This window comes from Bos grunniens, chromosome 6 (genome assembly GCF_055505025.1).
Source record: "Bos grunniens cultivar Pamir isolate PY7600 chromosome 6, Bosgru_T2T1.0, whole genome shotgun sequence".
NCBI classification, from domain to species: domain Eukaryota; kingdom Metazoa; phylum Chordata; class Mammalia; order Artiodactyla; family Bovidae; genus Bos; species Bos grunniens.
The window spans coordinates 35,489,557-35,504,280 of NC_141170.1; the positions used below are offsets into that span (position 1 = coordinate 35,489,557).

The 14,724-nt window shown below is 36.8% G+C and overlaps 1 long non-coding RNA gene across 1 annotated transcript in view; it reads left to right on the forward strand.

Moving 5' to 3' along the window:
* Positions 1–705: 705 nt before the first annotated feature.
* The window catches only part of LOC147370587 (uncharacterized), a 74,344-nt gene continuing 60,325 nt past the window's right edge, over positions 706–14,724 (forward strand). Inside the window, exons 1-2 of the long non-coding RNA XR_015166027.1 lie at positions 706–1,012; positions 1,105–1,208. This is a non-coding gene — a long non-coding RNA (uncharacterized LOC147370587). The remainder of the gene's footprint in view (positions 1,013–1,104; positions 1,209–14,724) is intronic.

Below are 14,724 nucleotides of genomic sequence, written 5' to 3' on the forward strand. Positions count from 1 at the left end.
ATGCCTGTGCTCATTAACTTTATTTAGAGTTTCAGTAATCATAGTTAGCTCCATATCCTGCCAGCAGGAGAGTAAGTTTTTATGGCACTAAAATATCATCTCAAGGAGTTGAGACAATTGATTTTAAAATATCATAGCCAATGTCAAATGTGGTTACGGATATAATTATTTTATTCTTGATTCTAGAACCCAAAACTAGGTCTATAGAAATCCACATGTCAAATATAAATAATAGAAATTGTCTTATTTATATTACAAAGTACATTGTAAGCATTTTAGTCAATGGGCATCATAATTTTCCTAAAATATTTGACTTTTTTACTTAGTTGGTATTCAATAGTAAATGAAACACAGATTCATCAGGTAATGTGTCATAAAATTTTTGATTTGATCTATAAGAAAAATATGAAAATTTCTGATCTTTGAAGGTGAATTCTTGAACTGAATTAGTTACTAAAATCACTAATTCAAAAGTTCTTTAGATTGAACTAACTCTTCAGGTTAATGTTAAAAATTGGCCTATGGTAAAACACAAGTTATTTAATAAGTTGTGCTAGGGAGAATAATGTACCCAAAGATGTCCACGTCTTAACCTTAACATTATGAGTATATTACCTCATATGACAAAAGAGATTTTAGAGATTGGAATTAAAGGATTTCATGATAGCTATATTATCCATGTGGAGCTAATGGAATCACATGGTCCTTTAAAAGTAGAAGAGGAAGGCAGGAGAGTTGCTCAGAAAGATGCGAGGATAGGAGAAAAAATAAGAAATGAGAGATTCAATTTCATTGCTGATTTTGAAAATGGGGGGGGATGGGCAAAGGAACACAGGTGACTGCTAGAATCTAGAAACAGCTTTCTGCTGATAAGTAGCAAGGTAAAAGGGACCTCTGTCCTACCACGGCAAGGAATTGAATTTTGTCAGCAACCTGAGTGAGTAAGCAAGTGGATTCTCTCTTAGAGCCTCCAGAAAGAAACAGCCCTTGAGTCAACCTGATCTTTAACCCAGTAAGTCTCATCTCAGACTTCTGTCCTGTAGAGTATAATAAGAAAGGTGTTTTAGCTACTACATTTGTGGTAATTTTTTATTGCACCAATAGAAAATAATACACAAGCCATCAAAGTATCATGAAAAGAACCAGCTGTATTGGTAACGTGTGAGCTGCTGCTGCTGCTGCTAAGTCACATCAGTCGTCTCCGACTAGTGAGTATTAACCTTTACAATATGCCAAGCCAAATTCTAAGCCATACTCTTGGGACCGTATACAAAATTTGCCTGTATTTCTGTGAGTAAGGTATGCTGTTGATCTAGTCTTGTTTGTTTGCTTGGTTATATTTTTAATTAATATAGGAGATGGCTCTTGTGGAGCCAGTCAACTTTACAATTATCAACAGGGAAACTTTCTTCCATTGATTGAAGACTTGTGAGGAAAATAACTTAAGATCTTGCCTGCTCTGAGGCAAAATTATTAAGAAAAAAATGTGTCATCCTTTCACCTCAGCAGTAGCTACTTCAGCCAAGAAATAATCAATATAAATATTCTAATTGATAATTCAGTCACTAAATCAATATGGACTGAGAACTTTCTGTCAATTACTCTCTTAGACAACAATGATGTAGTAACAAGAAAATGAATGTGTATATTCATAAAGCCTGGGATCTATAAATAGGCAAGTAAATAGGTATAATAATTTGGGAAAATCATATTTAACATTCACCTTAGGAAGTGAGGTTCAAGGAACATAACTACTCAGTGAGTAGCTAAGAAGAAAAGTGGTTTCTGAAAAATCATTTCAGAGATGTTGGATCCATTTAAGCACATTGGTTTAGTTGAGTGGACTATACAATAATATACCATTTGTGCTAAATGCTCTATATGGAGAAAGAAGTCATTACTAGAATTTGAGCTTAAAAAAAAGAAATGTAGGTTGAAAATACCAAAGTAACTTATCCTGGGATGTCAATATGTACTCTTTTACCATCTCTTTTATGATTGTAAATGCTACCAAGAAATACACAGACTGGGTTTATTATGGACTATGATGAAAGAGGAAGGAATTGGTCTTTTTACAAGCTGATTTGAGAAAGCCAGACAGTGTCAAAACTGAATTGATAAGGAATAGTCAGAACCTAACTGAAATTCAAGGTATGACTTCCCTGGAAGTTAGCAATTATATGAGCGTGTGTGCTTGTAGGAGAGATCACGTAGTGGGTATTTGACAGTGTTCCTGACAAAAGGATGTATACATGCAAAAAGTAGGAAGAACAAGGTTTATCAAGAGAATTACATTAGGTCAAAATGACAAGAACATGTGACGTAAGTTACATAATGTACATTTTAACATAATTTCTCAATATAATTACTTAAACTTATATAGGATTATTAATTACTGAGATATTACGCCAAAATATTTGGGTCCAGGGTGCACTGATAGACGTTTAGCAGAAACAACTTTTCCAAATGATAAATTCTTTATATGATGAGAGCTGTGGTTTATCCTTCCTTTCCTCCTTTCCTTATGCCCTCCTTCCATGAGAATTTATTAAACATTTGTTAGATGTAAGTAACTCTGCTGGGTATCAAAGATACAGAATGGAAAACATAAAATGATTAGTGTGTGATAAGTACTGTGATAGGGTCTTATGAAGAGGTACCTATTCTGTTTGGGCCATAATGAGGGTTTATATGGTAGGCTGGCTAAACATGATGCTTGATTTGAATCAAAGATGATTAGGAAAGGAGGATAGCAGGATCCTGTGACAAACTAGGCATAGGGAACCGTGTGTAAAGACAGAGGTATAAACAAGCATGATGTATTTGAAGAACTGTCAGCAGTTTACATTGCTTTAGTACAGAGTGGGAATGGAGTGTGATAAGATAGATCCCCCATCATGAAGTATGCTACATTTGAACTTAACACATGAATCAAAGAAGTTGGAATGTTTTAAGTGGGACTGATGTTCCAAGTACAATGATAATTATATATATATATATGTATCCTTATTTAATCACTTATTAAGATATTTTCTGTTTTTACATATATAGAGAGCAGGAGAAGGCAGAGGGAGAAGCAGTGAGAAAAAGTTGACCTCGTTCTTAAAGTCAAACCATCTGAGTCAATAGCCTGCTTAAACCTAGTTCTGTCCCAGTGCAATGGAATATTTATTATTTTTGAGGAATCACTTGGTGGCACTGTAAATGATGTAGGAAACATTAAAAAAAGAACAGTCCATTGCAATAATGAGTGTGAAAAATAATCATGATCTTATCAAAAGGAACTTGTGGGTATAGAAGAGATTGAGCAGGTTTTAAATGCTTTGAAGAAGCAAAATTAATAGCACTTGACAACAGGAGGTGAGGCTCTGCTGCTGCTAAGTCGCTTCAGTTGTGTCTGACTCTGTGCGACCCCATAGATGGCAGCCTACCAGGCTCCTCTGTCCCTGAGATTCTCCAAGCAAAAATACTGGAGTGGGTTGCCATTTCTGAGATAAGGCTCAGAGAAAAGCAAATGTGGTTGAAAATCCTCCCTTTCTAAATTTGGTAAAGGGTTCAGTTCAGTCGCTCAGTCGTGTCCGACTCTTTGTGACCCCATGAATTGCAGCACACCAAGCCTCCCTGTCCATCACCAACTCCCGGAATTCATTCAAACTCACGTCCATCGAGTCGGTGATGCCATCCAGCCATCTCATCCTCTGTCGTCCCCTTCTCCTCCTACCCCCAATCCCTCCCAGCATCAGAGTCTTTTCCAATGAGTCAACTCTTCGCATGAGGTGGCCAAAGTATTGAGGTTTCAGCTTCAGCATCATTCCTTCTAAAGAACAGCCAGGACTGATCTCCTTCAGAATGGACTGGTTGGATCTCTTTGCAGTCCAAGGGCCTCTCAAGAGTCTTCTCCAACACCACAGTTCAAAAGCATCAATTCTTCAGCGCTCAGCCTTCTTCACAGTCCAACTCTCACATCCATACATGACCACAGGAAAAACCATAGCCTTGACTAGACAAACCTTTGTTGGCAAAGTAATGTCTCTGCTTTTGAATACGCTATCTAGGTTGGTCATAACTTTCCTTCCAAGGAGTAAGCGTCTTTTAATTTCATGGCTGCAGTCACCATCTGCAGTGATTTTGGAGCCCCCAAAAATAAAGTCTGCCACTGTTTCCACTGTTTCCCCATCTATTTCCCATGAAATGATGGGACCAGATGCCATGATCTGGTTAGAGGTATGAAATTTAGAAAACAGGGAAGAGAGGGTTTGATAGCATGAGAAAGATGAGGAAGTCACATTCGGTTATTTAATGTAGAGAGACTTTTGAGAAACTCCAAGTGTGAGTTTCTTAGGACCATGGATATAAGGCTCTAGGATTGAAGTGAGTTTGCGGAAGGAGATAAAAGTTGGAGTAATTATTATCAGGAGTGGTGTCCTGGTGCCCATGAATTTCATCATTTTCTGGCTCTTGAATTTAAGAGTAAAATGGATGCTTATTGTCTTCTGGGAAAAAGCCATGTCGCTCAATAGTTCTTATATGGTCCTGCTTATGTCTCCTGTTTCTATTTTACCCAAAATCTTTCCAAGCGGCAACTCCAACCTTGGCCCCACTTTAAAAAATATATATATTTTTGGCTCTGCTGGGTCTTCGTTGCTGCGTAGACTTTTCTCTAGTTGTGGCAAGTGGGGACTACTCTCTAGTTGTGGTGCATAGGCTTCTCATTGCGTGGCTTCTCTTGTGGCAGAACACGAGCTCTAGAGCATGAGGACTGCAGTAGTTGCAGCACATGGGTTTAGTAGTTCCAGCTTCTTGGCTCTAGAGCACAGGCTCAGTAGTTGTGGTACATGGGCTTAGTTGTTCTGAGCCATGTGGCATCTTCTCTGGCCAAAGATCTGACCCGTGTCTCCTGCATTAGCAGGTAGATTCTTTACCACTGAGCCACCAGGAAAGTCCTCAGTCCCACTTTTCATTCATAATCATATGAGGCTCTTTAGCCCTCTGAATGCTATCGGCTTTGATTGCTTTAGTCCAATATACTATGTTCTCTCTCTCCTTTGAGGAGTCACACACAGTATTTTTTCAGGATACTGTCCTTTCCTTTCTTTAATGACTAACAGTCACTCCTCCTTTCAAGCTCCATTTAGATGTTACTTCACATGGCGTAAATTACTTGACAACCTTCATCCTCCTACATTTATTTGTCTTAAGGAACCCTCCCATGTGCTCCCAAAATGCACAATATTTTTCCAATATCTTAGTTTAACTATATGTTTACTTGTCTATATCCACAAAAGGCTCTAAGTCATATAACTCTTAAGTTCTTCTGTTATTCACCATCATGCTGAGAAACTAGCACTTTTTAGAGTGCTAAAATACCTTTAAGAAAGATATGAAATTTCTTAATGAATAAACAAGTAAGAAGGACAAACAAGAAGGGAAGCTTGGGTAAAAATAAACTTCTAAGCTGTACAGAAAATAATCTTAAAATCATATAGGAAATATCAGAGTGAAAGATTAAACCAGAGAAGAATTTCACAGTATCCAAAAAAGAGCTTCCCACAGAGGAAGAGATCAACAGGTTGAGCATTGTAGATTTCAAAAAGCAGTAATGTACTAGATTTTGCAGTTTGGAAGTTGACTTTGGAACCTATACTGATAGATGTGCCTTTGATTTCAGCATTAGATTATAATGGGTTTTCTTTTGAATGAATGAAAATAACAGGTCTTCTCATTAACACATACACACACACACACACACACACAACATTTCCCCCTTAACACCAAGGAGAAATAAGTACCCATAAATAATTTAGTCAGTGCTGGCTTAGAATTCTAAATTTTTAATACATATTAAAATGCCTAATTGTTGCACATAACATAGCCAAACATTAAAAGATCTTTTGCAGATACTGCTGCTGCTAAGTCACTTCAGTCGTGTCCGACTCTGTGCGACCCCATAGACGGCAGCCCACCAGGTTCCCCCGTCCCTGGGATTCTCCAGGCAAGAACACTGGAGTGGGTTGCCATTTCCTTCTCCAATGCATGAAAGTGAAAAGTGAAAGTGAAGTTGCTCAGTCGTGTCCGACTCTTAGCGACCCCATGGACTGCAACCTACCAGGCTCCTCCACCCATGGGATTTTCCAGGCAAGAGTACTAGAGTGGGTTGCCATTGCCTAAGGTGGATATAAATACAATGTCAATATTATACCAAACTTCTATGCATATTATAGGAAATAAACAGTAAATAATTTCTCCCAAAAGTTGCAAAAAGCTTTCTGCTGGCCCTAATATGATGGTAAATTTAATGTGTTGAACTTTTTATTTTTTCATTTTAATACTGACATATGGTCAGTCTATACCTAACCAAAGAAATATTCTTATGGACCATTTTTGAAGGTGGAATTTTCTGTTTCACTTAGGATACCAGTTTTGAAAGGTGAAGGATCATTAGTATCAACAACCTTTGTGAAAGGTTATTGTCTTCTAAACTGTCTTTTTATTTTCATGAACTTCAATTTTTAAATTTATTTTTAATTGGAGGATAATTGCTTTACAATGTGTTGGTTTCTGGCACACAACAATGTGCATCAGCTGTAAGTATACATTTATCCCTTTCCTCTTGAACACCTTCCCACCACCCCCATCCCACTCCTCTCAATCATCACAAAGCACTGAGCTGAGCTCCCTGTGTTTCACCTGTAGTAATGTATATGTTTCAATGCTACTCCCCCAATTTGTCCCTTCCCTTCGCCGTCTGTGTACACAAGTCCGTTCTCTGTCTGCATCTCTATTCCTGCCCTGAAAATAGGTTCATCAGTACCATTTTTCTGGATTTCCATATATATATGTGCATTAATATATGATACTTGTTTTCCTTCTGACTTCACTTTGTATAATTCTGAGTTCATCCATTTCAGGTCAACTGACTCAAATTCATTCCTTTGTATGAATTAATATTCCACTGTGTAAATGTATCATGACTTTTTATCCATTCATCTGTTGGTGTGAACTTCAATTTTGATTAGATAAAAAACTTAGCTCAATTTAAAAGTTCAGGAATAAATATCTGTAGGCAGATCTTCCTTAAAAGAAAGGAAGAACTCTTTGACTTCTATGAAATATAAAATAAATATGACATATGTTTGAAAATATATTTACTGTTAATACATTCACAATATTCAATGCTAGTTAAATAACTTGCACTTTATGTGCCATCCTTCTATGCAAAAATTTAGAGTTATTGGCCTTTAATTAAAAAAAAAATTGACAACCAGTCAATTACACCCTTCTCTCAGTATTGTAGTATTCTGGATATTTTGTTTGCATTGCTCTTCAGTTATGTGATGAGTCCTTGTGGCTCAGCTGGTAAAGAATCAGCTTGCATTGTGGGAGGCCTGGGTTTGATCCCTGGGTTGTAAGATCCCCTGGAGAAGGGAAAGGCTATGCACTCCAGTATTCTGGCCTGAAGAATTCCATGGACTATATAGTCCATGGAGACACAAAGAATCAGATATAACTGAGCAACTTTGACTTTTCAACTATGTGATACTAGCTGCTGAATTATGAGTTTGAGTAAAACACCACCCTGTTTCCTTCTGTCTGCAGACATGCAATAGAATTTCAATAAAGCTTAGGAAAATATGTGTATAAACAAAGGCTATATAATTAAGAGGAAAGTTTGTGAGATTCTGCATGTTTTATAAGGAAAATCTAAACAGTAAGAAGGGAATAGCATTATTATGAAACCAGGGGTCTATGATTTGGTTCAAGATTTGTATTTACATAAACTTTTCAGGTCCTCATTTGTGGAATGTAGAGAACTTGTTATTTGTTAAATGATATTTGAAGATTCCTTCCAGCTCTATAAATTTTAATTTGCCATTGCCACCCAGCAAGGCGGTAGGCTATGGAATCCTTATCTCTGGGCACTTGGGTGAACATTTCTCTAAAGATCTGCCTTTTCTGTGGTATAATACTTCTCTGCAGTAACATCTGAGACAATTCCAACAAACTCCATAAAGCTGATTTTTGGTAAATTAATCGTAAACTGTAAGATTATAATCATAATAATGATATTACATGAAACTAATGCTATTTTATGTATCTGATATCTCAGGTCATTAAACAACCATTTTGCACATATCATAGATTGTCTGATTTTTTTCATTTGCAAGATTTTATGATTCCCATTTTATCTTCAAGGAGAGAGATTAAGGAGTAGGTAACTGCTCAGAGCTACACAGCAAGTAATTATGACATCAGGGTAACATCTCCAGTCTCTCTAGCTCCTAAGCACATGCTTATTATTATATTATGCCAATGGTAAAATAAAACTCAGTGTGGGTCCTAATTGGGCTGAGTTTTTTTTCAAAGTTTGTGTGTATGGCTTTTCCTATTATTGTTGTTAGGAATGAGAATTTTCATACTCTTAGGGATTTTTTACTTTCTGAGATATTATAATAAAACTTTTATTTACAGTTTTACTGAAACTGCAAACAAAGTTAAAAAAAGGTGAATTTACTTCCCTCTGAAACACTAGATGGTTTATTGTTGAATTTTGATGTCAGTGAATTTTAAAGAGATTCCAATATTAAAATGGACATAAGGCTGAAGATGATATATGTATAAGATGCCATTGGTTAGAACATCTTAATTATACTTATTTCTTATTAACCACATTAGCAATTACACATATACATTATCTGTGTTAGCAAAAAGTAAAAAGAGGGAAGGAAAAAAGAAAGAAAGCAGAAGAAAGAAAATAATAGCAAATATTTACTTAGTACTTGCCTTCCAGAAATGGTTCTAAATGCTTTACATGAAAGATTTATTGTAACCCTCGCTGAGGAGTTCATGTATATGTATGAATACAGTGGACATCTGTCAAACTGGTCAATTTGACTACCTTTTTTAATTTAAACACTGCCTTTCTATAATTGGAGAATTCACCATATTATGATTAACACCTTTAATATGGAATTAAAAATTTAAATGTATGGCATGTTTTTCAGTAACGATGCAAATGTAATTTAAATGAGGCTTCCTTCTCTGTGCTGATGATGAGTACATGGGACTTAGTTCTTTTTTCAGGTGAGGTCCCTTTGCTGGCAGCAGTAGCTGTTAACAATAGTTGAATTTTTGGTGGTTGAAACTTGGTGATCTTAGCTGCATTGGTGACAGTTTCTTTACTGTCATCATTTCAACTAAGATGTGGGATGTTATATTTCTAGAAGCCTGCCTCAATATTCCTCTAGGCTTCAGTGATACTGTGAAGTTAGGTGAATCACTTAATTTTTTTCTGGCTTAAATTAGCTGTAGTGATGATTTGCTATCATGACCACTAACCAATATTTCCTTTGTGTGTGTGTATATATATATATATACACACATATATGTATGAACACATAGTCACATAGATGTATATACATTCATATGTATATTATATATGTGTGTGTATATATATATATACACACACATATATATGTATATATTAGTGACATTAAACTCCTTCAGTACAGTCAAAAGGTAACACTTAACTATGTGATGCTCTGTAGTCTGCTAGACCCGTTGAGCAGGCATTGTAATAATACATTCTCATAGCCCTGTAGGATAAGACAGTTGGCTGTCTTTCATTCCCATGCCCTTCAAAATTACAAATGATTGAATATTTATTTGAATTTCTTCATCCCTTTTGAAAATCCTAAGGAAGGAACCATGCTATATGCCTCTCAGAATGAAGAAAATAGCATTTTAGGGCATCCCAGTTTGTAACTGAGATAGAAAAATTATGTATTAGACATGCTGAATAAATAGCTGTTGTAACTATTATTCTGATGGTACAGGATAAGGGAAGTTAAGACCTGTGTTCAGGTACACACACTAGATCTGTCCCAGGCATCTCACTGTAATACTGTGTTCCACATTTCCTTCCTTCCATGTTCATGATATAACTCTACTTTCAGTTACTCAATCAGAAATGAGGGCCATCTAAAACTTGTTTCTTTTTATCCACTATAGTTAATTAGCAGTTGATTCTACTGATTATTTCTCCTAAATATTGCTCAAATCCATCAAAGGCTCTTCATTTACCTTGCCAGTTTCCTAAGTTGATTTAGCCTTCTGCATTTTCCTTCTTCCTTTGGTTAACATCAATCTATTCTCTACAAAGAAGCCATGATGATATGTTAAAACATGTATGTAAAAGATGCATATAGGATGAGGAAACCATTAATCATTTCACTGCACCCTTCAAATACAATTCCATACCTTTTCTGTAGACACAAACCTTGCATGATATGTTACGTATCTCTTTCAGCCACCTGAAAGAGGTGCATAAACTTACCGCACTTTACATCCCACCATGCTAAACTCTTCCCCTCCCTGCAATGATGTATTATGAATTTGATTTTCTAGGTCCTAATGATGATTTTTTTCTTTCCTATGGGTTGTCTTTTCTGGTTAACTCCTCTATCATATTTAAATAAATCCCATATCCTTAGGGAGTATTCCCCTGAACTCCCAGACCACATGAAATCTCATAGAACCCTGGATATCCCCCTTTGTATCCATCATCAAACTTTATTTTCATTGTCAAAGCTTGATTTCCTATGCTCTCACCTCTGCAGGGGCCAGAATGTATTTACTTTGATAATAGTAGTAATAATGGTAATGATGGTCATGTTCTTATCAGTTTATACAGTACATTGTTTTCCAAGTGCGTGTTGCATGCAGTTTTCAATGAGTTGTAGCTTGAAGCCAGACTAACAAGAGTAATCTGAAACTGAATCACCTGAGTGTTAACAACTATACATTCCTCCTGCTGGAAGCTAAACATATTCTGTAACTGTGGATGATCCTGAGTCTTGAGGGATACATTAACCTACTAATGAAATGTTGTGGGGCCAGAGATCTACTCTGGGGGTCTGCAATATTTATGTTATATGTGTGTGTGCTCAGTTATGCCCAACCCTTTGTCACCCCTTGGGCTGTGGCCTACCAGGCTCCTCTGTCCATGGGACTTCTCTAGCAAGAGTACTGAAGTGGGTTGCCATCTCCTTCTCCAGGGGATCTTCCCAAATGAGGGACTGATCCCTCATCTCTTGTATCTCCTGCACTGTGCTATGTTTAGTCACTCTTTGTGACCCCATAGACCATAGACCTCTAGGCTTCTCTGTCCATGGGGATTCTCCAGGAAAGAATACTGGAGTGGATTGCCATGATCTCCACCAGGGGATCCTGGAATCCAGGGATTGAACTCAGGTCTCTGGCATTGTAGGCAGATTCTTTATCACTGTGTCACCTGGGAAGCCCCTTCAACATTTAAGAAGTCTGTGAAATGGAGAAAGGTCTCTTCAATTGAAGGTGAGAGTTGAACGTGTAAGTCATCTTTGGTGAAGGAACAACTATTCTGTGTTAAGAAACTTTCCTGTGTTACTAAGCAAGTGGGGCCATTCTAGTGTGGCAGAAATCCTAGAGTCAGTCTAAACCTCACTGATCACCTTTGAGGTGCAAGTCAAATGTGGTAAACTCATGGGGTCATTTATCAGAATCTTGTTTGCAGGAGGAATGAGGACACTGCTCTGAGCATTCTGGAATACAGTTCCCAAGTAATAGGCATTTCTAAAGTGAAATTACCAGGTAGTAGTCTGAGTGCTTTCTGCTTCAGCACATGATAGCATTTTATTTCCACAGTGTTGACAATAGTGGGGCTCCCACAAAGTGTTACTGCTCCATCTGCTCCCCAAAGCCTGATATTTTTGGATATTAAAAATGTGATACTTTGGTACAGGTGGTGTGATTTATCATTTAATTGGCATTTATTTGACCTCTAAAAATGTTGAGTAGTTTTTTATACACTTATTGGCCATTTGGTTTCCTTTTCTTTGGTGAAGTTTCTTCATGGTTTTCCCTCACCCTCAGTTTTTCTATAGTTTTTAAACTGATTTGTAGAGGTTCTTTTTCCAGTTATGTTTAAATTACTTCAATTTGTGACTTGCAGTTCCCTTTTCACAGTATCTTTTGATGAGTAAAAATTATTTTTATTATACTTTGGGTAATCTTACACTTTGTACTTTTCTTGTGTCTTGGAAGAAAGCTACCACTATCTCAAGGTCATAAGATATTCTTTATATTTTGTTGTACAATGTTAGCCTTTTATGTGTGTTTATATTTCATCTGGAATTTGTTTTTATATATTGTATGAGAAAGTGAAGTCGTTCAGCCAGGTCCGACTCTTTGAGACCCCATAGGCACCAGGCTCCTTCGTCCTAGAAAATCCCATTGTATGAGGTATGGATCTAATTTCCTTTATTTACCATAGGAATATTTAATTATGCTGACCATCATTAACTAAATAGCCATCCTTTCCCCAGTTTCTGCAGCATCATCTCAATCATCTGTGATTTCCCCATATGCAAGTCTGCTTCATTTTTTAATTCTGTCTGCTTGTTTTACTTCTATTAGAAGAATGATGATTTAAAATCCAAAGTATGGAGCGTGGGTTAGAAAACCGAATCTGCTACCTTGTACAAATTGCTAAACATCCTTGTGTCTCAAACTCCTTATTTGTAAAAATAACTATAATAGTATCCTCATCATAAAGTTATTATGTATCTTGCACAAAGAGTCATATGTATAGGTTATATCATTTTTATTATTAGTTGTTCAGTCGGTCAATTGTGTCCAATTCTGCAACCCCACAGACTGCAGCACGCCAGGCTTCCTTGTCCTTCACCGTCTCCCAGAACTTGCTCAAACTCATGTCCGTTGAGTCAGTGGTGCCATCCAAGCATCTTACCCTCTGTTATCCCCTTCTCATCCTGCCTTCAATCTCTTCCAGCATCAGGGCTTTTCTAATGAGTTGGCTCTTGACTATTAGTATTCCTGTGATAATAACATGCTGTTCTTACTAAAATATCTTCATAATAAGTTTAGGCATTTTCTGAAATCAGTTTACATCATTTTTAGTCTTCATTACGGGTTTGGCTACTTCAAAGCTTTTGCTTTTCCACACATATCTGAGAATAATGTCAATGGATCCATTGAATAGAAGCATTTTTAATTTGGAGTGCATATGATAAAGTTAGGAGAGTTACTGCTTTGTCGTTGAGCCTTCTATTCATGATCTCAGTAATATTTCCATTTATTTATGTCTTTCAAGCAATTTTATTTTCCATAGAAAGGTCATAACATCTTCTGCTAGCTATATTCTTAGCTCAAATTTTTGTTGCTATTAGAAAACACATTTTAAATGTCATTTTCTTAGCTATTTGTTTCTGTGTTTGATTCTACCTGACCTATTGTTTTAGGTCTATCTTCTCTCCTTTCTGCTGCATCTAATCTGGTTTTCATTTCTATAGGTACATTCATCTTTTTTTTCTGCTTTCCTCCAGTCCACATTCTTTCTAATTCCATTTTTTTTTTAAACCAGACTTTCTCTGAAGTATTCTTTCCCTTTTGAGCTCCTATTCTACAGAATTGGTTGTTTCCTTAAATTTACTGAAACCATCAGTTTCTTCAGGTATATATTTTTGCCTAAATCCTCTCCATATGCCTTTTGTATTTTCCTGTTCCTTGTAGTCATTTTTTTGCATTGTTTCTGGATAGCTCCTTGCCACTTCATTTTCAATCACTGCTCGTATGCCATTTCCTCTCAGGTTACTGGATATAGAAAGTGTTTGTCAGTGTATGTATAGGAGATGTCAATGGATAGGGAAAGAACCAGGACTCTACTACTAACTAGAAGGAATTATCCCTGTTGGAAAAGGCTGTCTGTGAGAGTGCGTTCCTGTAGCATTTTCCCTCTTAGCCCCTGAGTTCAGCTTTGCACAGCTGCTGATAATGCAGTCTCTCCCTCTCCTGCTTCCAGAGTCAACAGACTGCTTTCTGTAAATACAGCTTGTCTGTGGCATTCCTCACTTCTTCAAACAATCTGGTTTCAGGGGAAATTCTCACCCTCCATTCATGCACATTGTTTCTGTTGTTCTAAAGAAGGAATTGCTAGGTTTTGCCCCTCAGAGATTTTGCCTTCCTATTGAGAGCTGCAAGCTTTGTCTACAGCTGCAACCTTATCTTTTATTTCTACCCTATGTGTATTCACTCATTCATATGGCAAATATTTCCAAGTGCAATATGCTAAGTACTTTGTTCATTTCTAGGCAACATTTGATTACATGAAAAATTATGGAATATGACCTCAAAGTACTTTCATTCTTATGAAGAGAGTTCTGCTCATGACAATACAATAAATTAATTGCAATGATAGTTATGTCTGTGCTGCAAGACAAGGAGGATGCCTAAAGCTGTCTAAGTGAAGAAAAGGATTGGTTAATTCATGAAACAGGAGATAGACCTGCTAGATGTAGTGTACCATGCTCTGTGAAGAAGCAACAGTGACTAAAATAGACATGATTCTTGCCTTGATAAAGTTTATAAACTAATTGATTAAGAACAGTGACTTTTAAGATGATGGATTAAGAACGGGCAGTTTTCCACAAGAATGAAGAATAATGTTCTAGTCAATAGGAAGCATGTGCAAAAGAAGGGAAACTTCAGAAAGTAAAACAAGTTTAGGAAATTATGCCTAAGCTAGAACTAGATTGCAAAAATCAAGCAATGTTTGTGAAGTTGGAGCTGCCAGGTAAGATGGGGCCATATAGGAAATTATGTTGTGTTCTATCACTGCAGTTCACTTTTTGTCTAACAGATATAGAGGCAGGATCACTGGAAAAGAAA